The sequence below is a fragment of the Salvelinus fontinalis genome, chromosome 1 (assembly GCF_029448725.1).
Source record: "Salvelinus fontinalis isolate EN_2023a chromosome 1, ASM2944872v1, whole genome shotgun sequence".
Classification (NCBI taxonomy): domain Eukaryota; kingdom Metazoa; phylum Chordata; class Actinopteri; order Salmoniformes; family Salmonidae; genus Salvelinus; species Salvelinus fontinalis.
Window position 1 is genome coordinate 48,315,229 of NC_074665.1, and position 22,982 is coordinate 48,338,210.

The window sequence follows — 22,982 nt, forward strand, 5'->3', positions numbered from 1 at the left end:
TTAGTAATTGTGTATCAATATCAGCTGTATTGTTATTCTACACCTAATTTATCCTCTGAAGATTTGTTCGCGTTCCAAGTTTTCAGCTAAACTGTGGCAAAGGAGCTCAATATAAGTGTGAAAGGGGTGACATCTAGTGGCGAAAATGGTCGGTTTGAACGAAAGTAACCAATGGGACTGTTGTTTCATCAAAACTGTTTCTCTTGACCAATCAGTGTATACGATGTTTTTCTCGTAGTTAAAAAAAGCTGGCGTTCATTGTCTTGTAAATCCAACATTAGGCTACATTTATCTATTATATTCATACATTGTCGATGTTTTATGTAAGTATTTATTTAACTGGTTATTTATCTAGCTAGCTACGTATCAGTATTCACATTGAGTACGCCAAGGCTCTCGTTGCAAGCTAAAACAGTAAGCTGCTACGCTAACTACTTTGCTGGGGAAGACCGCTTGCTAGCTGGTCGTTGTTGGTACTAGATATGTCTCAAATGTACATTGCAATACTTGAACAACTTTCCTGCAAACAGTCTACACGGTGAACAACAAAAAGCTATCCAGAAAGGAACTCTGGGTACGGTAGTATCATACTATTAACGTTATGTGCATGATGCATAATAGCTCTGGTAAATTACATGGCGTTATAGTTCTCTAAGTTCTTCAGCATGACCTTTCCAGAATTGTGTTTATTGATGTCTTCAATATACTGTTGTTACTCGCCAAATAGTGAAAAGCGACTTCTCACCAAAATTAAAGATGTCGGTAGTGTGTGGACGAACTGCTATCTGTTAGCTTCGACCGCAACTAAGGATTCTGAAGGGACATTGCGTTGGTAGTTTGATCAGTTTTGTTCTCGTATTGTATCCCGCGTTATAGAGCAGCTTTTCAGGAACACAGAACACTTTTTCACGAGGATATTACTTATTTAGGTCAAGATAAGGTGGTCTTTGTCCCTTTCAGAGATACTCTGACAGCCAAAAATACTCCATCTAAAAGTGAATCGATTCTCACTTGCGATGCCTTTAGTATCACATCAAAATAATTTCACAAATGCAAAATACATACTTTGTACACTGTTTTAACCAGCTTTATCCCAGTTGCAGCCAACAGTATTTTTCAGTGACCACGTTTCTGGCGGCCTTCCGTTACACACAGGTGTTCAGAGCATTTCAAATAGCTAATTAGCACTAATTAACACGCGATGTGACATGGAGATGGCAGTGTGGGAACGCGAACTGTAACCATATAAAATTGTGTATCAATTTAACGTTTCGTTTTTTAAAAGTATTATTTCTCGCTGATATGAAAGATAAGGTCCTTGTGCCTACAAAACCAGGTGTTTGGGGCACTTTATAAAACTTCCCCTTACAAAGAGGCTTTCCTCCAATGACGTATGTGTAATGTAATGGAATTAAGTCACGATCAAGAGCTAGGACTTGCTATGAGATATCTTATTTTCAAGTGATCAGAAAAGGTAAAAAAGTTAGCGGACAGGTCAATGATTCCCATGTCAATAAGAAACCAAATCACCTGTCTGGAATCTTAAATTCCAAATAAAATTGTATTTCTTACACGCTTCCGAACCACAGGTGTAGACCAACAGGGAAATACTTTCTTTCGGGTCCTTTTCCAATAATGCAGAGTTAAAGATAAAATAAAAATATAAATAGTGACACAAGGAATAAATACACAGTGAATAATGAGTAAAAATAACATGTCCTATATACAGGGAGTACCAGTACGAGTCGATGTGCAGGGGTACGAGGTAACTGAGGTAGATATGTACATATAGGTAGGGGTAAAGTGACTAGCTAACAGGATAGATAAGACTGAGCTGTAGAAGCAGCAGCAACCTATGTGGAGCAGTAGTAGCAGAAGTGTGTGTGTGTGTGTGTGTGTGTTGGGGTGTAAGTATATGTGTGGGTAGAGTCCAGTGTGTGCATAGTCAGTGCAAAAGAGTTAGTTAAAGAGGGTCAATGCAGGTAGTCCAGGTAGCCTTTTTATTAGCTATTTGGCAGTCTTGAGGCTTGGGGGTAGACGCTGTTTAGGATCCTGTTGGTTCCAGACTTGGTGCACTGGTACCGCTTGCTGTTCGGTAGCAAAGAGAACAATCTATGGCTTGGATGGCTGGAGTCTTTGAGGCCTTCATCAGACACTGCCTTATATAAAGGTTATGGATGGCAGGGAGCTCAGCCCCAGTGAAGAGCTGGGCTATATTCACCACCCTCTGTAGCACCTTGCAATTGGGTGTCTTACAGTTGCTGTACCAAGCAATGACGCAGCCAGTCAAGATGCTCTCAATGGTGCAGCTGTAGAACTATTTGAGGATCTGAGGGCCCATGCTAAATCTTTTTTAGCCTCCTGGGGGGGAAGAGGTGCTGTCGTGCCGTCTTCACAATTGTGTGGCTGTGTGTAGACTATGTTAATTCCTTAGTGATGTGGTCACCGAGGAACTTGGTCTTGACCCGCTCCAGTACAGCTCCATTGATGTGGATGGGGGCGTGCTCGTTTCTCCGTTTCCTGTAGTCCACGATCAGCTCCTTTGTCTTGCTGATGTTGAGGGAAAAGTTGTTGTCCTGGCACCACACTGCCAGGTCTCTGACCTCCTCCTTATAGGCTCTCTCATTGTCGTCGGTGATCAGTCCTACCATCGTCGTGTCATAAGCAAACTTGATGTCGGACTCGTTCGTGGCCACACAGTCGTGGAACAGGGAGTACAGGAGGGGACTAAGCACACACCCTGAGAGGCCCCTGTGTTGATGGTCAGGGTGGTGGATGTGTTATTGCCTACCCTCACCGCCTGGGGGCGGCCTGTCATGAAGACCAGAATCTTGTTGCAGAGGGAGGTGTTCAAGATTCAACACTTTATGTCCAATATCTCAAGATACAGTGGTCATGTTGTTATATTTTCAGGGCTGATGTAGAACACATAGATTATTCAAATAAAAGTAAAATACACACACCAGGGGTGGTAACAGAGTAGATATAACTGGGATTTTCGTGAACAAAAAGCACAGTTACTATTTACCAATTAGTAACATTTTGGCTGTATATATCACAGGTATGTTGTATTCAGTAGCCCAACTGATTAAGCCTAGAGAGACAAATAATACGTCCAACCTTGTGCCCTTGCCACCTGCATGCGCACACACACACATACCACACAACGCACACATTGCTTAACACAAGACACAAACTTCTCAGCATCCCCACACATTCACACAGCACTCCCACCATCCCCACACATTCACACAGCACTCCCACCATCCCCACACATTCACACAGCACTCCCACCATCCCCACACATTCACACAGCACTCCCACCATCCCCACACATTCACACAGCACTCCCACCATCCCCACACATTCAAACAGCACTCCCACCATCCCCACACACCAGGGTTTGAAAAGCTGATAAAACTTACTGTTGCCGGTCCCAAAAAATCAAATTGCAAAAGAATGCTTTTTATATTTATTGCTGGAAATACCAGTCCATTGAAATACATTTGACCAGCATGCTTATTGGTCAATAGGTTAATTTGCATAATGTAGTGGAATTAAATTGCGCTGTGTGTATTTTTATCCAACACAACTATCCTCGCACAGTATACAGAGCCTGTTTTGAGCGCAGCGCAATTTGAGCGCAGCGCAATCTTTTGCAGCTCCTAAACTGGTTGCTGCTGGAGTAAAACGTGCGCTTTTATAACCTAATTCATTGCGCAACACTTCTAAATGCAATCGCGTGATAAAAACAGTTTTGGTGCATGATTAAAAATACCTAGTATTGTTATTTCTCAACGAGTAATGAACGCGGGCCTCCTATTTACCATTTCAGTGCAGGCAACAAGCTAACAGCGCATCACCCACCACTTTACAATGAGAGCTGGGGCAGTATGCATTTTGAAAACATACTTGATTAATTGTTTGAAACCTGAATGTTTTATTTTTTGAGACATGTTTTACCTTTATTCAAAGTAGCCTATAGGGAAAATCCGACCATGGAAACGTGGTGGCAATTATTTTATAAAGACTTCATAGGCGACGCAGTGAGTTTCGAGTTTGATTAAGTTTAGGCTACAGTTTATCCTACAATTTTACAGTTCTGCTTGCCCGTTCTGATTTTAATATACGCATTTTCGTGGAACACTTTCATTTCATTAATAACGTTTTCGTTTCTCAAAGCCGTTGTCACGTGGTTAATCATACAAATCTGACTTAAAATGATAAAAAATCAATGCAGCATTTCTCTTTCACACTGAGGATTGGTGATTATGGAGGGGGAGTTTGATGGAAATATATTTCAAATTGCTTACTGTGAGGAACTATAGTTTTAATATATTATCATTTGCAATGGATGTAAAAAAAAAATATATATATATATATATATATATATATATATATATATATATATATATATATATATATATATAATGAAACACTTTCCTACATTTCTGCGCAGCATGCCAGGTAGTTCTATGCAGTGGTGGAAAAAGTACTCAATTGTCATACTTGAGTAAAAGTGAAGATACCTTAATAGAAAATGACTCAAGTAAAAGTGAAAGTCGCCCAGTAAAATACTACTTGAGTAAAAGTATTTGGTTTGAAATATTCTTAATTATCAAAAGTAAATGTAATTTCTAAAATATACTTAAGTATCAAAAGTACAATTAAAAATATAGATTGTTTCTTATTCCTTATATTAAGCCAACCAGATGACACAATTCTCTAGTTTTTATTTATTTATAAGATAGCCAGGGGCACACTCCAAGACTCAGACATAATTTACAAATAAAGCATTTGTGTTTAGTGAGTCCTCCACATTAGAGGCGGCAGGGATGTTCTCTTGATAAGTGTGTGAATTGGACCATTTTCCTGTGCTGCAAGGCATTGAAAATGTAACGAGTACTTTTGGGTGTCAGGGAAAATGTATGGAGTAAAAAGTACATTATTTTCTTTAGGAGAGTGGTAAAGTAAAGTTGTCAAATATAAATAGTAAAGTACAGATACTCAAAAAAAGTACTTAAGTAGTTCTTCAAAGTATTTTTACTTAAGTGCTTTACACCACTGGTTCTATGCATGCTCAGGCGCGCACGCTCCCTCCCTCATCAGGACAGAGAAACCAGACACATGCTCATTGCTCACATGGCGCACTCCGAACAAAAGTCAATGAAAAAAATGGACACATCTAGTAAATTATTGTTATGAAATAAACCAAAACCAAGTGTAGCAGGTTGGGAACTCTGCATACAACGTTTCCACTCCGAGAATGAGAATGGTAAATTACTGTAATGAATATATGCATGGACAGAAATGAATGTGCCTATATTGCGGGCTTCCCAAAAAGGCATTGGCCTATGAGCTTGTGATTTGAAACAATCCACATCTATTTGTTTAAAGAAGCTAATGATCCTCGATTCCTTTGTGGCTAAGTCATGCTTTCTGGTGAAGTATTTTATTTATTTCTGTATAGAAATAAGTAATTACACTGAACAAAAATGTAAATGCAACATGCAACAATTTTAACGATTTTTAGACATTTATGATCTGTATTCTTTGGTTGTAGCGATATTAAATGGTTAATCTTCATATTCTGCACATAGTAGGAAAGGCAGTGTTCAAGATTAGCTAGTGTGCTTGATTTATTATGCACAATAATTACAAATGGAAATGTCTTTCCTCAGATGGTGTCTTATTCAAGTGTACTCTTAGCCATCAGCAAGGTGAGTTTGGCCACCTTTTTATATCTCTCTGGCTAATACTAACTGTCTGACCGCTACTAGACATGCATACTTTCATCGGATGACAATTTATCTGACAAATGTTTGTTCCCAAGTTTGATGATTTCTCCAGAGAGTTCTGCGTCAAGTCCCTGGTGTAGATTCTGGACATGTGCTCCCACCGTCTCAGGTGCGCATCCTTTCATTAGTCCTTCCTTTAAATTGGGCATTGGTGTTAGCCCTGGAAAATGTTTCATCCTGGCTCTGCATATAAAGAGTTGCAACCTGGCAAAGATGACATACCTTCTATTCATCATTTCTTATTAAATATGGTTAAAGTACTATTCGGTATGAGTCTGCTGGTCGAATCATTTTCTCAGCGCTAAAGAGAGTGAGTGCATTTCTGATGTCAAGTCACCTTTTGATATTGAAAAATAATCTGCAGAATAATCCCAAACCTCAATTCGCATGGTAGTGTGGTTGCTGACAGGCTGTGCCTGGTACTGCGAGAGGCTCAGGGAGCTGGGGCCCGTCGGCCAGCACAGAAGCCTGCCAGGAGAGGCTAAGGGACCTGGTGAACAGCACCAAGAACAGGGCCCTGGTCCACATCGCATGCCTGGAGAACCAAGGTCAGTCAGCAGCTACGGAATCTAAGGGATTTTCCTATCACTGCCTGTGCTTGGCTGCATATTATTTTGATCAAACTGAAATGACAACAAAATATTAATATTGTTGTAGCATTTGATTGAATGGATTTCATTGGTATGTTTAACTCCACATCATATCTGAGGGCTTGGCTCCGTCCATTGTATGTGTATTCTTTCAGTTAGTAGGATAAATCTTACTTTGTCTTATACCGATTTTCTGCTTTTCCTCTGATATGATTCAAAAGCCTCCTGGACCAATGTGGAGCAAGCTTTACTCAAAGTGACAGAGGGCCTCAGCAGTCTAACCAATCAGACACTGAGAGGCAAGCTGGAGGAGTGTGTTTCATTGGTGAAGAGGTGAGAATGTAGCACTTTTGGAGCACAAGCCATTGCCTTTGTAAACAATAATTGAAGCCACAATGGCTGTTTTTTTTTATAATCATCTGACCTATCTTCCCCCTCAGTATTCCTAGGATACTGTTGGAACAGTCTGACCCGAACCCCTGCACCACTCGTCGTTCCCCTCGGTCCACGCCTTCATCATGCTGGAAGGAACCATGAACCTGACGGGGGAGACCCAGCCACTGGTGGAACAGCTGATGATGACCAAGAGGATGCAGGTGAGCCTTGATTGGTCTAGAGCACGGTTTCTTAAATATTGGTCGGGACCCAAAGTGGGCCCTGGCCATGTGAGAGGTGGATCTCGAGTAGTGAGAATAAATCTATAATCACACACTATTTATTCTTAATTTGGGTCACGGGAGGACGGTCAATTTATAATTTGGGTTCTTGAGCTGAAAAGGTTTAAGAACCCCTGGTCTAGAGTTAACGTATGCAAAACATATGCGAGTTTCACTTTAAATTGAGGAAAAATTGTAATTCAGTTTACTTCCTGAATTGACTGAATTGAAATGGAATATTGACCCCCCCCCCCCCAACTGTGGTGCGTTCCCCTGTGCAGCGTATCCCTGCGCCACTCTTTGTGTTGGAGATCTGAAGACGTGTTTCACTGGCCTCATAGTCACCAGAGGGCACTGAAGAGCTTAAGTGGACCGCCTTCACCATCCTCAAGGTACTTCTTACAATGAAGGCCGGATAGTTACAGTATGTGAATGTTTTATTTTCCTCGGAGCAGGCATTTGAAGGTTTTCTTTTCATTGGAGCCCGTGAACCATCTCTCATCTCTAGATCCCCACCTAGGTTCTCCTCAGAGAAGGTACAGTACAGGTATAGTGCTGAGTTATTCTCTTGACATCCATAACAATCAATGGTTATAATGTCTGTTTCAAGTTTATTTACCAGTAAAAAATACATTGGTCATATTACTCAAATCACCACTGAATTAAATGAATGTAGGCTAGTGAATACTGCTGGTCTAGTCTCTGTCAATCTGCAGCAGGACTTCATGGACGACGTGAACATTGCCTTTGAGTACCAGCTGAAGCTCACACCACTGCTGGACAAGGCTGACCAGCGATGCAAGTGAGTGATCCAGAACATAAGAAGCATGGTATCATGTTTTATGCCATGGCATTGTTGAATACTCGTTTCTGATTGGCTTGAAGGGCATGCTAGAACGTGCATTATTTCCCTATAAAGCACGGTAGAATTCAATGGTTATAGTTATTGCTTACATGATCCATGTGTGAGCTGCTTTTGAAAGCAAAAGTCTAATTTCAAACATTGTTGAATTCGATTTTCATAATAGCAAGTTAGGACTGATGGTTTGGTTAGCTAAATAGCAAGTCTGTTTGTTGGTTACCAAGGCAACTAATGTAGCTATCTAGTAAACGTGCTAGCTTCTTCAGTGGATGCTCAACACATTTCTACCTGCAAATTAACACATCTCTCGTGGCAAAACTGTGTTTATTTATAGCCATGGTATAAAAGGGATAATCAAGGGAAAGGGGATACCTAGTCAGTTGCGCAAGTTAATGCATTCAACCGAAATGTGTCTTCTGCATTTAACCCAACCCCTCTGAATCAGAGAGGTGTGGAGGGCTGCCTTAATCAACCTCCATGTCATCGGCGCCTGGGAAGCAGTTGTTGTTGGGGTTTAACTGCCTTGCTCAAGGGCAGAACCTCAGATTTTTCCACTTTGCTGGCTCGGGGGTTCTACCTAGCGACCTTTCAGTTACTGGCCCAACGCTCTTAACCGGTAGGCTATCTACCACCCTTCAACTCAGGGCTCTATGCGTTCTCTGGAAAATGATGCAACTCTGTAAGAGGTGTTGCGTCTTTGACTATGCCGGATTAAGTGATATGACATGCTATTCTATAAAATCCTTTCTCTGTAATTAATATTACCTGATTGAGTTAATCATGTAAATGTAATTAACTAGAAAGTCGGGGCACCACGAAAGAATATTTATAGAGCAGTTATCTTCTGAATAAACTCTTAAATACCTAGTAATATTTTACATCAATAGGAGTCAATATTAATCGTCACCTTATTTCAGTCTCATCTGAAAGTTGTAGATTCTTGGTTATCTTCACGAACCCTGGCTAACAAGTTGAATCAGCAATACAAAATTGGGTTTAATTATTTATTTACTAAATACCTAACTAATCACACAGAATTACATATACACAGAATGAATCATACCTTGATTACAAATTATGTCATAAAGGAAAACGTCCCTAGCGGACGGAACAGATTTGATAGCTGGTTACACAAAGAAAAGGAGGTTGGGTTTGAGTGAAAGAGCGGGAAGACTGAAGAACAAAGGGAGAAGCTGTGCTATCGTAAATACAATATCCTATGCAATAAACATGCAATAAACAATAACATGCAATAAAAATTTACTCTGAGCTGCGCTTTAATAGATTGGTGATAGATGGAAGGCTGTGTTGCCCAACAGAGTCCTTTGTCCTTTGAAGAGTGTCTCTGGTGGTGACCGGGAAACGTTGTAGTGTCATCGTTGTGTGGTAGACGGGATACTCTGTCTGTCCTCTCCTAGCCCACGTTTACAGCGGCCGCTGCTAACTCAACGGCTAGGAGGTATCACTTCTATAGCGAATAAGAGTTCAAATTTCATACCATTCGCAACCAAAGCTCACGCTGAGGTTGGCTTCGTTCTGTAGTTATTATCTGAATCCTTCTGACATCGGACCGTCGTCCTAATGTAACCGGAACTGGAGGTTACATTTTCGCCAAGGCTTATATAGTGGAGGGAGAGAAGGGTGTGTTTCATAGTTTATAACCCATGTCTCTTCACAGGGGCGGGCCACTGATTGAGCAGAGCTCTAATCTTATGAAAACCCAATTCTCTCATTTGGAAGCTAAAATGTACATTTAATCTTTTCACAAATAGTTTCATTTAAATTGCATTTAAATTGCACAACAACTATAATGTGTAGACTTTCCCAGATACCGTTTATGTCGTCCTGTCATCAGTCATAATGTCTCAGATGACAACCGAACTGACATCATATTCATTAAGTACCGATGCATATTTTCAACTGGTTCTATCACTGAAATATGGTTCCTTTCCCTCCACTTGTTTGATGTTCCTAGACTCTCTATGTTTAACAAAGGCTATTCAAGAGTCCCTCAGTCGAGTCAAGAGAGAGGGAAGGGAGAAATGTATTTATGGGGGGGTCATAAACCTTACCCACAGGCCAACGTCATGACAGAGGTCAGTTCCTCTCCGCTAGCACGTTATGAAACACACCTTCCACGTCCTTCATTATTTTCCCTAGAATCCATAGCCCGTTGTTGATTATCCCTTACACATGCGTTTATAACATGAATGACAGGTTGTACAGTGTCTGACAAGCTTTTCGCTCCATGTCTGTTTTTTTTACAGCTCTGACTGCAGGAGTGCAATAAGCTGGGTCCCCTGTCGGACTCCAACACGACCAACCTCACTTCTAAACGGTACGTACAGGTAGCCATCAAGTTTGGCACTAATATCTTTCATTCTGTCTCCCCCTTTCACACATTCCTATCACTACATCACTGTCTGTCAGTGTATTTCTCTCTCTCTCCTCTCTGTCTCGTGTGTAACCTTTTCTTCAGGGGTGAGGACAGGGAGTACTCCCCACAGCTGAAGACTGCAGAAAATGTCAAAATCCAGCCCAACCCAGGCCTCATCCTGTGAGTCGAGCCCACCGTCACCAACATCCTGAAGGTCCTCCTTCTCCCCATGCCAACCCTACACAGCCTTACAGTCAGCAGGGTCATGTTGTTCACCAGGAGATCCATTGCAAAATGTGTTGCTACGGTGTGTTCTAATAAACACAACACTGACTTTTACCCGTTACTATATACCTGGATTAGTACTGATGATAATAAGTCTGTTATTTCACCATGTCATGAAGCCATATCACACTGTCATCACTGTATCTGTCTTCCCCTGTTGTGTTAGATGGTGGACGCAGACCACTCCCAAGTCTCCAGAGGGCCTGCTGGCTGTGCTGGGACACATGCTGTCTGGAAAAATCCTGGACCCCCTCCTGGCTGCATATCGCAGCCACGGGAAACTCAAATCCTTTGCCCGGATGTTCATCAAGTGAGACAGACATCAAGCCACTGACATGTATTATATTAAAGTCCATTAGGACAGTTCAATCCACTGTATTGACAGACTCAAATGATGTTACTGTGGAGAGTCTTAAAGATACAATCTGTCATTTGGTATTGGTTACTCCAGCCCCATTCCTCAGCTTAATAGCAAACCAAGTGGCGGGGCTGCCGTTTTGGTTGAAAAACGAATTACGGATTGTGGCTTTAAAGTCCAAATGGGAATGTCCAAATGAAAGAAGAGGGACATAATGTTTGCAGGAGATGATTTATTGATGCTCTGTCTTTGCTCTTCAGGCTGAATGAGTTTCTGAAGCACATCAGTGGAGAAGGATGTGAGTACATGAGTTAAGAATGTTTCACAGTTCGTGTTACTGAGTATGGGACTTTTTGAATGAGATTTTACATTAATGTTGACGACATGCTGAGTGTGGGAGTTGTTGAAACCGATTTGATATTGACATTGGGCACTATTTGTTCTATCTCGTTGCTGCCAAGTCAGCCTCGGTGCGAGCCCTGCTGTTCGACATATCCTTCCTCATTCAGTGTCACGGGGTGCAGACCTACGGATCAGAGGTTGGTCTCACAACTAGTACTAATTCTATCTCATAGGGATGTAGGTCAGTATTCATAAAGTGTCACAGAGCAGGAGAGCTGATCTAGGATCAGGTCCCTCCTGTCCATGCCAAATAACAATTACACTTATCCTGAAGAGTTTGCATCATTGTCCTACTCTTTCAGCACAACACCACTAGGTGGACAAACAAACAATAGCTTTCTGCCTTGTGCTGTCTGAGTGGCACAGCTGCAAGCGTCTTTGCCACATTTATATGATGTGTAGTATGATTCATGTAACATAAGTGTTATGGTCAGAACCTGGTCCTCATATAAATGGATGTTATGTCCCCCACTCCCTATTATTATATGATATGAATCTATGTTGCGACGCCTCAAGGTGATCCGGTCGGACATCAGCCCCTCGGAGGAGACCCCTTTGAGACATGGCTGCAGACCTGCATGCCAGAGGAGAGCAAGACCCTGAACCCAGACCACCCCTGTTTTAGGATGGAGTCTGGCAACGTGGAAAGCAATGCCACTGAGATGAAGCTAGTGTGAGTGATCTTTCACTCTAGGGTCAGAATCAGACTGGCATTCAGTGTTTCTCAGCTGCTGGGTGAAAAAAGAGGAAGGAACAAGCCCATGCTATGGATAAAATGTTGTTCCCCATGTTCAATTTTTATTTCTTTTTTTATGAGTAATTTAAACCAGTGAGTCCTTTCTGCACCTTCTCTTTTCCCTCCTAGAAATCTAGCTATTGGCATGACTCATTGTTTTCCTGAAGCTGTACTGATTGTTTTGTACCGCTCTGTGTGTCAGTCAAATGAAGTGGCACGAAATCTGCCTCATCACACCTGCAGCCATCTTGGAGGTGTTGAACGCCTGGGAGAATGGCCTGCTGTCTGTGGAGGCCGTGCAGGTGATTCCAGTATTGTGTGTCATGGTCCATTTTGCCCTCGAAACCATGTCGACAGTCAACCGTTGAACCACAGAAGTGAACTTGCTCTTGCCGTAGTGGAAAATGAGTCATAGCATATGACTGCTGACATTATCCCTTGAGATTGCATGTGTGCTGTTTTTAGTCCCTTCCTCATTTAAACCATTCATATAGTTAGTTAATTTGTTGTATGAGTGGCCTGGAAGCATGTTCAGAGTTCACACACAGTCATCCCCCCCCAGAGTGTAGAATATAACAGACAACATTAAGGGCAAGGTGTGCATCATGGCTATCTGTGCTGTAGGCTGGTAGCCCATGTGAGTATGCTGGGGCTGGACGAGAGGGAGAAGCCCCAGACCATGATCTGTCAGCTCATGACCCCGCTGAATGAGGAGAACATACTGCAGTTCTACAACGAACAGTACACACACACGGATGGATGCTCGGTACACACACACAACAGGCCCGGGTTCAATACATGTGTATTTGATTATTATTTAATACTTATTTTCTGTGTATTTGACTATTTTCAAATAATGTGGCCCGAATCAACTACTATTGGAAGTATTTTCTAATAATTTCCTATAAATAGCTTACTATTTGATAGTATTTTCAAATACCATGGTTAAATGCATATAAGTTCATTTGAGTCAGTATTTTTCAGTGTTTTCAAATACATGCCAATACTTTCCAAGTGTATTTCTAAATACTTTCCAATATTCAACTATATATTTGTCTATTCAAATAAAACATACCTGAATACTTCAACATGTACAGTACCTGTTAAAAGTTGAGACATTCAACTTTTTCATTCCAGGGTTTTTCTTTATTTTTACTATTTTCTACATTGTAGAATAATGTGAAGAAATCAAAACTATGAAATAACACACACGGAATCATTTAGTAACCAAAAAAAGTGTTTAAACAAATCAAAATATATTTATATTTTAGATTCTTCAAAGTAGCCACCCTTTGCCTTGATGACAGCTTTGCACACTCTTGCCAATCTCTGAACCAGCTTCATGAGGAATGCTTTTCCAACAGTTTTGAAGGAGTTCCCACATATGCTGAGCACTGATTTTCCTTCACTTTGTGGTCCAACTCATCCCAAACCATCTCAATTGGGTTGAGGTTGGGTGATTGTGGAGGCCAGGTCATCTGATGCAGCATTCCATCTCCTTCTTTTTAAAATAGCCCTTACACAGCATGCGGAGATCATCCTTTCACCTACTCTGCGTCTCACAAAGACACGGCGGTTGGAACCAAAAATCTCACATTTGGACTCATCAGACCAAAGGACAGATTACCACTGGTCTAATGTCAATTGCTCGTGTTTCTTGGCACATGCAAGTCTCTTCTTATTATTGGTGTCCTTTAGCAGTGGTTTCTTTGCAGCAATTCAACCACGAAGGCCTGATTCACGCAGTGTCCCAAGTGGCGCAGCGGTCTAAGGCACTGCATCTCAGTGCTAGAGGTGTCTCTACAGACCCTGGTTCGATTCCAGGCTGTGTCACAACTGGCTGTGATTGGGAATCCCATAGGGCGGCGCACAATTGCCCCGGCGTCGTCCGGGTTAGGGTTTAGCCAGGGTAGGCCGTCATTGTAAATAATAATTTGTTCTTAATGTTCTTAACTGACTTGCCTGGTTAAATAAAAAATAAAAAAGTTTCCTCTGAACAGTTGAGATGTGTCTGTTACTGGAACTCTGTGAAGCATCTATTTGGGCTGCAATCTGAGGTGTAGTTAACTCTAATGAACTTATCCTCTGCAGCAGAGGTAACTCTGAGTCTTCCTGTCCTGTGGCGGTCCTCATGAGAGCCAGTTTCATCATAGCTCTTGATGGTTTTTGCCACTGCACTTGAATAAACTTTCAAAGTTCTTGACTGACCTTAGATCGCTGTGCCACTCTGGAGGCCCTCATAGCAGGATTTCTTATTAGTGTCTGGATCAGTGTCCCACCCCTTGAAAGCGGCAGTGCTAAGCTTTAGCTCTGTATGGATATTGCCTGTAATCGATGGCTTCTGGTTGGGGAATGTACGCACGGTCACTGTGTGATGTGATGCAGATACTTGGACGAATGGACGATTGTCAATGTGCTTATTAATGAAGCTGGTGGTAAACTGCTTAATGTTTGGATGAATTCCGGAACATATTCTAGTCTGTGCTAGCAAAACAGTCCTGTAGTGTAGCATCCGCTTCATTGGACCACTTTCTGTATTGAGCGCGTCACCAGTACTTACTTTTTGAGTAAGTGGAGGGCGTTGGAGGGCCTTGTAAAGAGTAATCTAGAGTTTTGTCACCTCTCATTGCACAGGTGATGTGCTGCCTCTCGTTCTTCAGGTCAGAAAACAGCTGGAAGAAGTAGTGCAGGTCTGTTTTCATCTGGAGCATGTTGCCACTCATCAGGTTGATAATGAACAGGCAGCGGTCCCAGGAGATCTCCCTGAAGGTCTCCACCAGGAAGTGTCTCAGTGGGTAGGAGGTCTCGTTGCCCACGTAGGTGCAAGTCCGGTAGAAGCAGGTGATCACAACGTCCTGCAGCTGGTGCTCTGTGGCCACCTCCAAGGAGACCACCTTGCGACAAAGCATTAAGACAAAAACCACGTTGTCCGGGGCGAGGGTGTTCTGGTTCCCCCAGCCGTGGCCGAGCAGGAAGCGATCCACACTCTGCAGCCACAGCCCTGGGTCGTCGGGACAGGTTCTGGAGCCGGTAGCAGTGCCGGCACAGGAACTAACCCAGGCAACACAGTGGCTCGCAAGTGGAGGCCTGGACCATCACCCTCTTTGGTGTGTCAGGGCCACAAAGTAGTTGTTCAGGGAAGCCTTCTTGACTGGCGAGGAGGTGTTGTCAGAGCCCTTTACTAGGTCTGAGGTGCTCTGATCCTGGGTGAGAGTGCACAGGTTGGTGCAGGACTGCGGATTCTCCAGGTTCTCGTTGTTGAGGTGGATCATGTTGTTCTGGTTGTTCTCGTTAGGTTGTACCTTCTTGGAGCACTTTTTCCGCTTGATGTTGAGCGAGCGGCGCTTAATGTTCTTGTCTTTGGCGTTGTTGCTGTTCTGAACTGCCATGTCGTGTCCCACCATGGCCGGCCCATCTCCGTCCTACATTTTCCCACTTATCAACGCCGTTGTGCATCGACATTAGGTTTATGTGTGTTCGTAAATGTGAGAAATATAATACAATTGATTTGTTCCTGTCTTGGCTAAGTACATTTACATTTAAGTCATTTAGCAGACGCTCTTATCCAGAGCGACTTACAAATTGGTGCATTCACCTTATGATATCCAGTGGAACAGCCACTTTACAGGTAAATTACTTTTGTGCTGCTGACACTGCTAGCAAGCCTATAGCGGTGCATTTCAGTCTACAGTGTATGAATAACGTGTTTGCTGATGGTTTTGCATTGATCTACAGTACCAGTTAAAAGTTTGGACACCTACTCATTCCAGGGATTTTCTTTATTTTTACTATTTTCTACGTTGTAGAATAATAATGAAGACATCAAAACTATGAAATAACACACATGGAATCATGTAGCAACCGAAAAAAGTGTTAAACAAATCAAAATATATTTTAGATGATAGATTTTTCAAAATAGCCACCCTTTGACTCGATGACAGCTTTGCACTCTTGACATTCTCTCAACCAGCTTCATGAGGTAGTCACCTGGAATGCATTTCAATTAACAGGTGTGCCTTGTTAAAAGTTCATTTGTGGAATTTCTTTCCTTAATACGTTTGAGTCAATCAGTTGTGTTGTGAGGGTTGGTATACAGAAGATAGCCCTATTTGGTAAAAGACCAAGTCCATATTATGGCAAGAACAGCTCAAATAAGCAAAGAGAAACGACAGTCCATTATTTTAAAACCTCTACAGGATCGCTGTCCCCCCGCGGGACCGTTGAGCTAACGTAAGCTAATGTTATTAGCATGAGGTTGTAAGTACATGTAACATTTCTCAGGACACAGACATATCTGATATGGGCAGAAAGCTTAAAATATTGTTAATCTTACTGCACTGTCCAATTTTACAGTAGCTATTACAGTGAAAGAATACCATGCTATTGTTTGAGGAAAGTGCATAGTTATGTACTTGAAAATCTATTATTAAACCAATTAGGCACATTTGGGCAGTCTTGATACAACATTTTGAACAGAAATACAATGGTTCATTGAATCAGTCTAAAACGTTGCACATACACTGCTGCAATCTAGTGGCCAAAATCAAAATTGCGCCTAGCCTGAAATCTTGCATTTCAAAGATTTATAAAATAAACACGTTTTCTTCTTTATAATGTTTTACCAGTGTGACGGCCTTCCCACTCTGTCTGCCGAATTCTTTCTCTTTGCTCTTGTTTTCCTTAAATAGGATGTCGGTGGGCGGTGCTGGGAGGGTCGTAAGCAACACAGGACACACCTGGGCCCGGGTGTGTCCCAGAATATATGCACCACTTCCCCATTCATTGAGGAGACTCTCTCCATGCAGGCACTGATAGATTTTGGGTGTGGCATTTTTTGAGGCTGTTCGCGTTGGCACCTTTCAACACCCCTCATTATCACATGTATGCATGCAACCACTCACTACACTACTGACACACACACACCATTGTTAATTCTATTTAGTTTACAAATATATTTTGTTATTCCTTATCTCCACGTGGTCTCCCTTTTTTGTTATGAACTTTGAGCCAGGCCGTGACAAGTGGGGGCTCGTCCGGGATCTTGAAGGTATTATTTTGGAAAAAACGTGGAGTTAACGGTAAACTCTGTAGGTGCTTTGTTTGCAGTTTTTGTTACAGCTTGTTTGAGTAGTAGTGTTTGGTGCCCTGTATTGGTTACCTTTGTTTGTTTGGTAAACTTGCCACTGCGATGGATAGTTGGTTGTGTGCTGCATTGGAGAGAGTACATTGGTTAGTTTCCAGGCCCTTGCCCAGGCTGGAGACTCTTGATCTACTCGCTGTTGGGACATTGGCCCGAGGAGGTGAGTGCGGTCGGCTGTGTACCTCAGTGGGAGATCTGGGTAGGGTAGTGACATTTACTACTCAGAGATATAGCCTTTTTCCGCTGTTAGGCTTAGCAAAGTGTTTCATTTTGGAATACGTTGGGCATCGTTATTTTTGTGTTGTGTCTGTGAACTGAGCAGTTGTCTCTGGGGCACATCCGTGGCTTGGGGGAATCTGCCACCGTGCTGGGTGGTTTATTTCTTTGCCAGGGGGCTACCGTGTGTAATTACCCACCCCAAATCTGCACGAAGACTAGGGTTGAGTTACTGTCGGTTTTGGGGAAGCTCCATATATATCTACTCTCGCTTCTGTGGTGCCCAGTGTGATTGTTACTTCGCTTGTGGTCCGGTCTGGTGTGTTCAGCAGAGGGGAAGAGCGAGATTTCTTTTTTGTATTTACTTCTGGCTATGTAGACTAATGTAGACAAGTTCATTCGCTTTCCATCAGAGGGACCGTTAGAATGATGTACTAAAGAACAGCTATTGAAGGTTGCTGAACACTACAAGGTTGAAATTAGTGATAAACGTCTAAAATACTATTAGGTTAATATTGAAGGCCAATCTGATGGAGTGGTATTCTTGAAGTTACCACTGGGGCAGCCTCTGCTGAGGACTCGCCGTCTCCCCGTAACGTTACAATGGCCGCTCCATCGGTTAGTCCTAGTAGTCTTCTTTTTGAAGGGCAGAAAGAACTGCTTCTGTTACAGCTAGAACATGATTGTGAGAAGCTAGAGCATGACCGTGTAAAATATGAAAGAATTGGCATTTAAACAGGATTTGGAGTGTGCTAAAAATCAAGCTGCAACAAGAGCGGCTAGAGCTGGTTAGGGAAGGAAAGCTCTCAGGGTTGAGTTTGCTCTGGGAAGGTGACCCAGATTTAGCTAGGGGTTGTTCCTCTTTTGGTTGTGCCCCGGACACATTTGATATTGTTGAACTTACGGTTGTTGTCTAAATTTAATGAGGAAATACCCTGAGACATTCTTTTTGTTGTTTGAGCGCGTTGCTGACGCTAGGAGTTGGCTGGATTCTGACCGCACTTTAATGTTGCAGTGTGTGTTGACTGGTAAAGCGCAGGAAGCATATTCAGCTCTTAGTGCAGCTGACAGTGTCAGTTATGAAAGGTTAAAATGGCTGTGTTACAGGCTTACTGCCAACGATTTAGAACTTTTAAAAGGGATAATTAACAGACTCATGTTGCGTTTGCGTGAGAGTTCTTTACAGTTTAGTCGCTGGTGTTCCGCCTCTGCAGGTATGACTTTCCAAGGGCTGTGTGATCTGATTATGTTAGAGAAATTTAAGGACACAATCCCTGATCATATAGCCACATGCGTGAAGGAAAAGTAAAGACTGTCGCTGAAGGTGCGGTTTTGGCGGACTAATATGTTTTGACTCTCAAAAGTGTCTTTGCAGAGCCCTGTATTCGGAGTGAGTGGGGGCGTTCTGAGAGATTTGGGCCTCGCTTACGAGATACTTTGGTTCACGGCCAGAGTTTCATTCAACTAGGGTTGAGCGTGGTAAAGCTGACTTTGGTCAAGAGTGTCACTACTGTCAAGGTTTGGGTCATTGGAAAAACGAATGTCCGGTTCTCAGGGCTAAGGGTAAATTCAGTATGTGCGCTTACGTTAAATCTAAGCCTACGGCGTTAGCTGCGCCTGTTCCACATCAGTTCACTCCTGACACATTGTCTCATGCCCAGGGGCATGTGAAAGTCCATATTGACCCGGACTGTTTACCTTTTTTTACGGAGGGTTTTGTGTCTGTTAGGAAGTAAGCACCTAGTGCAAGTGAAGATCCTGAGAGACACAGGTGCCTCTGAATCGTTTGTGTTGGAGTCTGTTACCCTTCTCTGCTGAAACTGATTCAGGGAATAGGTTTAAACACTGTCAGTTCCATTGCATAAACTGATGTTGGATTGTGGACTGGTGAAAGGTGAGGTTATTGCGGGGGTGCGCCTTCGTTGCCTATTGAGGGTATCGACGTTTTACTTGGGTGGTGAGCGTATATGGCCTGTCGTGTTTCCATCTCTAGAGGTTTCCGCTAAGCCGTCATTTGTAGGGATTCCTGATAGTGCGTGGAGTTTCCTAGAGGTGTTCTCTTTGTGTGCAGTGACGCGTTCTATGAGCCGTGGCGACCTGGTCACTGCACCGGCTAACGAGAATGCGACAAAGAAATCTGTCACTACTTTCCCTGTTATTCCGTTGTCTGTACCCTGCTCCGATCTAATCAAGGCGCAACAGGCTGACCCCACATTAGAAGAGTTGCGTGACCAAATTGTGCCTGTGGAACAGTTGGGAGATGTCGCCCATGGCTATTTTCTCTAAGAGGATGTCCTGATGAGAAAGTGGGTGTCTCATGTTAGTTGTTTTCTGGGGGAGGTGATTAGTCAGGTTGTTGTACCAGTTAAGCGTCGTGAGTTGGTGTTGACAACTTCCCACAATGACATTGCTGGACATGTGGGTGTGAGGAAAACCTACAATCGCATATTAGGACATTATCTTTTGGCCTAGGTTAAAGAGGAATGTTTCTGAGTTCATCAAAACTTCACACCTTTCAATTAACTGGTAAACCTAATCAAGCTATTAAGCCGGTACCACTGTTTCCTATTCCTGTACTCAGCCAACCTTTTGAGTATCTGATTATTGTCTGTGTGGGTCCTTTGCCTCATTCTAAAAAGGGTAGTAGTTACCTGTTCACTGATGTGTCAGACCACTAGGTTTCCTGCTGCCTATCCTCTCTGGTCGATCACGACTAAGTCTGTGCTAAAAGCTTTGACTCAGTTTCTCTCACTGATTGGAATCCCTAAGGTCATTCAGAGTCATCAAGGATCTAATTTCACCTCTAATCTGTTTGGTCAGGTTCTCCAACAGCTCCATATTAAACACTTTGTCTAATGCCTATCACATGCAAAGTCAAGGAGCGCTGGAACGTTTCCAACAAACACAAGTCTTTGTTGGGAGCTTATTGTACTGAGATGGATAAGGATTGGGAAAGAGGGGTTGCCTTGGTTACTGTTAGCCGCTAGGGAGGTTTCACAGGAGAGCATGGGTTTCAGTCCAAATGACCTTGTGTTTGGACATAGAAGTCCACGCACCCTATCTGTTCTCCAGGATGACTGGAAGTCTCCCAAGCCCCCTCAGTCCCTGTTATCTTATGTGTGTGATTTCTGGCAACGCCTGTACGCCGCTGGTGAAATAGCTAAAGAGAAGCTATCTTCACAGGAGAGGATGAAGGGCATATTTGATCGGCGAACTGAGCCTCGAACTGAGGTTCTTGCTCTGCTGCCAATTGTTGGTCCTCCTTTTCAAGCCAAGTTTCAAGGTCCATATACGGTTGTGCGTCAGTGCACTGAGCAAAACTATCTAGTTGCCACTCCAGAACGGAGAAAAGCACACCAACTGTGCCATGTAAATGTGTTAAAACCCTGTTATGCACGTTCCCCTGATGCTGAACAGTGGGAGGAGTCTACAAAGGACGGAAAACCTGTTATTTTGGCTGATACCGTTATTTAGCTGGGTTCTTGTCATGCTAGGTCTGTGCATGGGGAGGAAGATGTTCTTGGTCCCAACGATTGCATACTGCAGGGTAGATTGAGAAATTCAGAGACCTTGGATATTTTAGGCAGTCTTCTCGCTCAACTACCTGTTGATGGACGGGAAGAGATGGTCGGTCTGATTCAGAGATTTCCAGGTTAGTTTTCTGATACACCTACACGTACAAACTTAGTAGAACACGTTATTGACATTGGAGATGCTGCCCCCATTCGTCAGCGGTTCTATAGAGTTTCTTCAGAGAAACTGCGTTGTCTGGATGCTGAGGTCAGGTACATGCTGAAGAGTGATATAGCAGAGCCTTCTTTCTCCAGCTGGGCTTCTCCATGTATCTTGGTCAGTAAACTGGATGGGACAAACAGATTTTGTACAGACTACCGTAAGGTAAACAGTGTCACTAAGCCAGATTAATTTCCTCTTCCTCGGATGGAGGACTGCGTTGATCAAGTCGGAGCAGCTAAGTTTGTGAGCAAATTTGACCTGTTAAAGGGCTATTGGCAGGTGCCACTGACGAGTAGGGCATGTGAAATCTCTGCCTTTATTACACCATCTGGTCTGTACTCCTATTTGATTGAGTTTTGGCCTGCGTAATGCACCTGCCACTTTTCAGCGACTTGTGGACAGGGTGAATGTCCACGTGACAGACCACTGTTATTTTGTGTTTGGTATTGTCCTGTTCTATTGCTCCTGTCTGTTCCCTTCTGGTCTCGTTTTCTTCTTTCCTCTTAAAGGTTGCTTCTTGTGTGCAAAGGTTGCTGAGGTTTGCTGGGGCAAGTGGAAGTGTGAACACGTACCCCTCATGGATTTGGTACGCAGGCTGGGTCAATTTGGGAAGCAGGCTGGGTCAATTTGGGAAGCAGGCTGGGTCAATTTGGGAAGCAGGGTGGGTCAATTGGTTTGTGATTGGTATGGTGTTCCGGGGTCCTTGTTGGTCCCCGGTTTTATGTGGGGGGACGACCCTCCCACTCTGTCTGCCGAATTCTTTCTCTTTGCTCTTGTTTTCCTTAATAGAATGTCAGTGGGCGGCGCTGGGAGGGTCGTCAGCAACATGGGACACACCTGGGCCCGGGTGTGTCCCAGGATAAATGCACCGCTTCCCCATTCATTGAGAAGACTCTCTCCATGCAGGCACTGATAGATTTTGGTGTGGCATTTTTATGTGGCTGTTCGCGTTGGCACCTTTTAACACCCCTCTATCACATTTATGCACGCAACCACTCACTTACACTACTGATTACTGACACACACACCATTGTTAATTGTATTTAGTTTACTTTAGTTCATAAATATATTTTGTTATTCCTTATCTCCATGTTGTCTCCCTTTTTTTTACGAACTTTGAGCCGGTTCGTGACACCAGATCTAATGTGATATATTTTCCTACATTAATTTCAAGCTAGAGTGTTTCCTTTCAAATGGTATCAAGAATATGCATATTCTTGCTTCAGGTCCTGAGCTCCAGGCAGTTAGATTTGGGCATGTCATTTTAGGCCAATTTAAAAAAGGGTCCGATCCTTATTAAGACATGGCGGTCAGTCAATCTGGAACATTTCAGGAACATTGAAAGTTTCAAGTGCAGTTTCAAAAACCATCAAGCACTATGATGAATTGACTATGATGAAACCACCACAGGAAAGGAAGACACAGAGTTACCTCTGCTGCAGAGGATAAGTTCATTAGTTACCAGCCTCAGAAATTGCAGCCCAAATAAATGCTTCACGGAGTTCAAGTAAAACAAATCTCAACATCAACTGTTCAGAGGAGACTGCATAAATCAGGCCTTCGTGGTTGAATTGCTGCAAAGAAACCACTACTAAAAGACACCAATAAGAAGACTTGCTTGGGCTAAGAAACACCAGCAATGGACATTAGACTGGTGCAAATCTTCAAGGCACACTTAACCAGCATGGCTACCACAGCATTCTGCAGCGATACTCCATCCCATCTGGCTTGCGCTCAGTGGGACTCATTTATTTTTTTCAACAATTTTTCAACAGGACAATGACCCAACACACTTTCAGGCTGTGTAAGGGCTATTTGACCAAGAAG

The 22,982-nt window shown here is 43.0% G+C and overlaps 1 pseudogene; it reads left to right on the forward strand.

The window, feature by feature from the left end:
• Positions 1-208: 208 nt before the first annotated feature.
• Positions 209-22,982, forward strand: part of LOC129858194 (mediator of RNA polymerase II transcription subunit 24-like) — a 35,464-nt pseudogene continuing 12,690 nt past the window's right edge.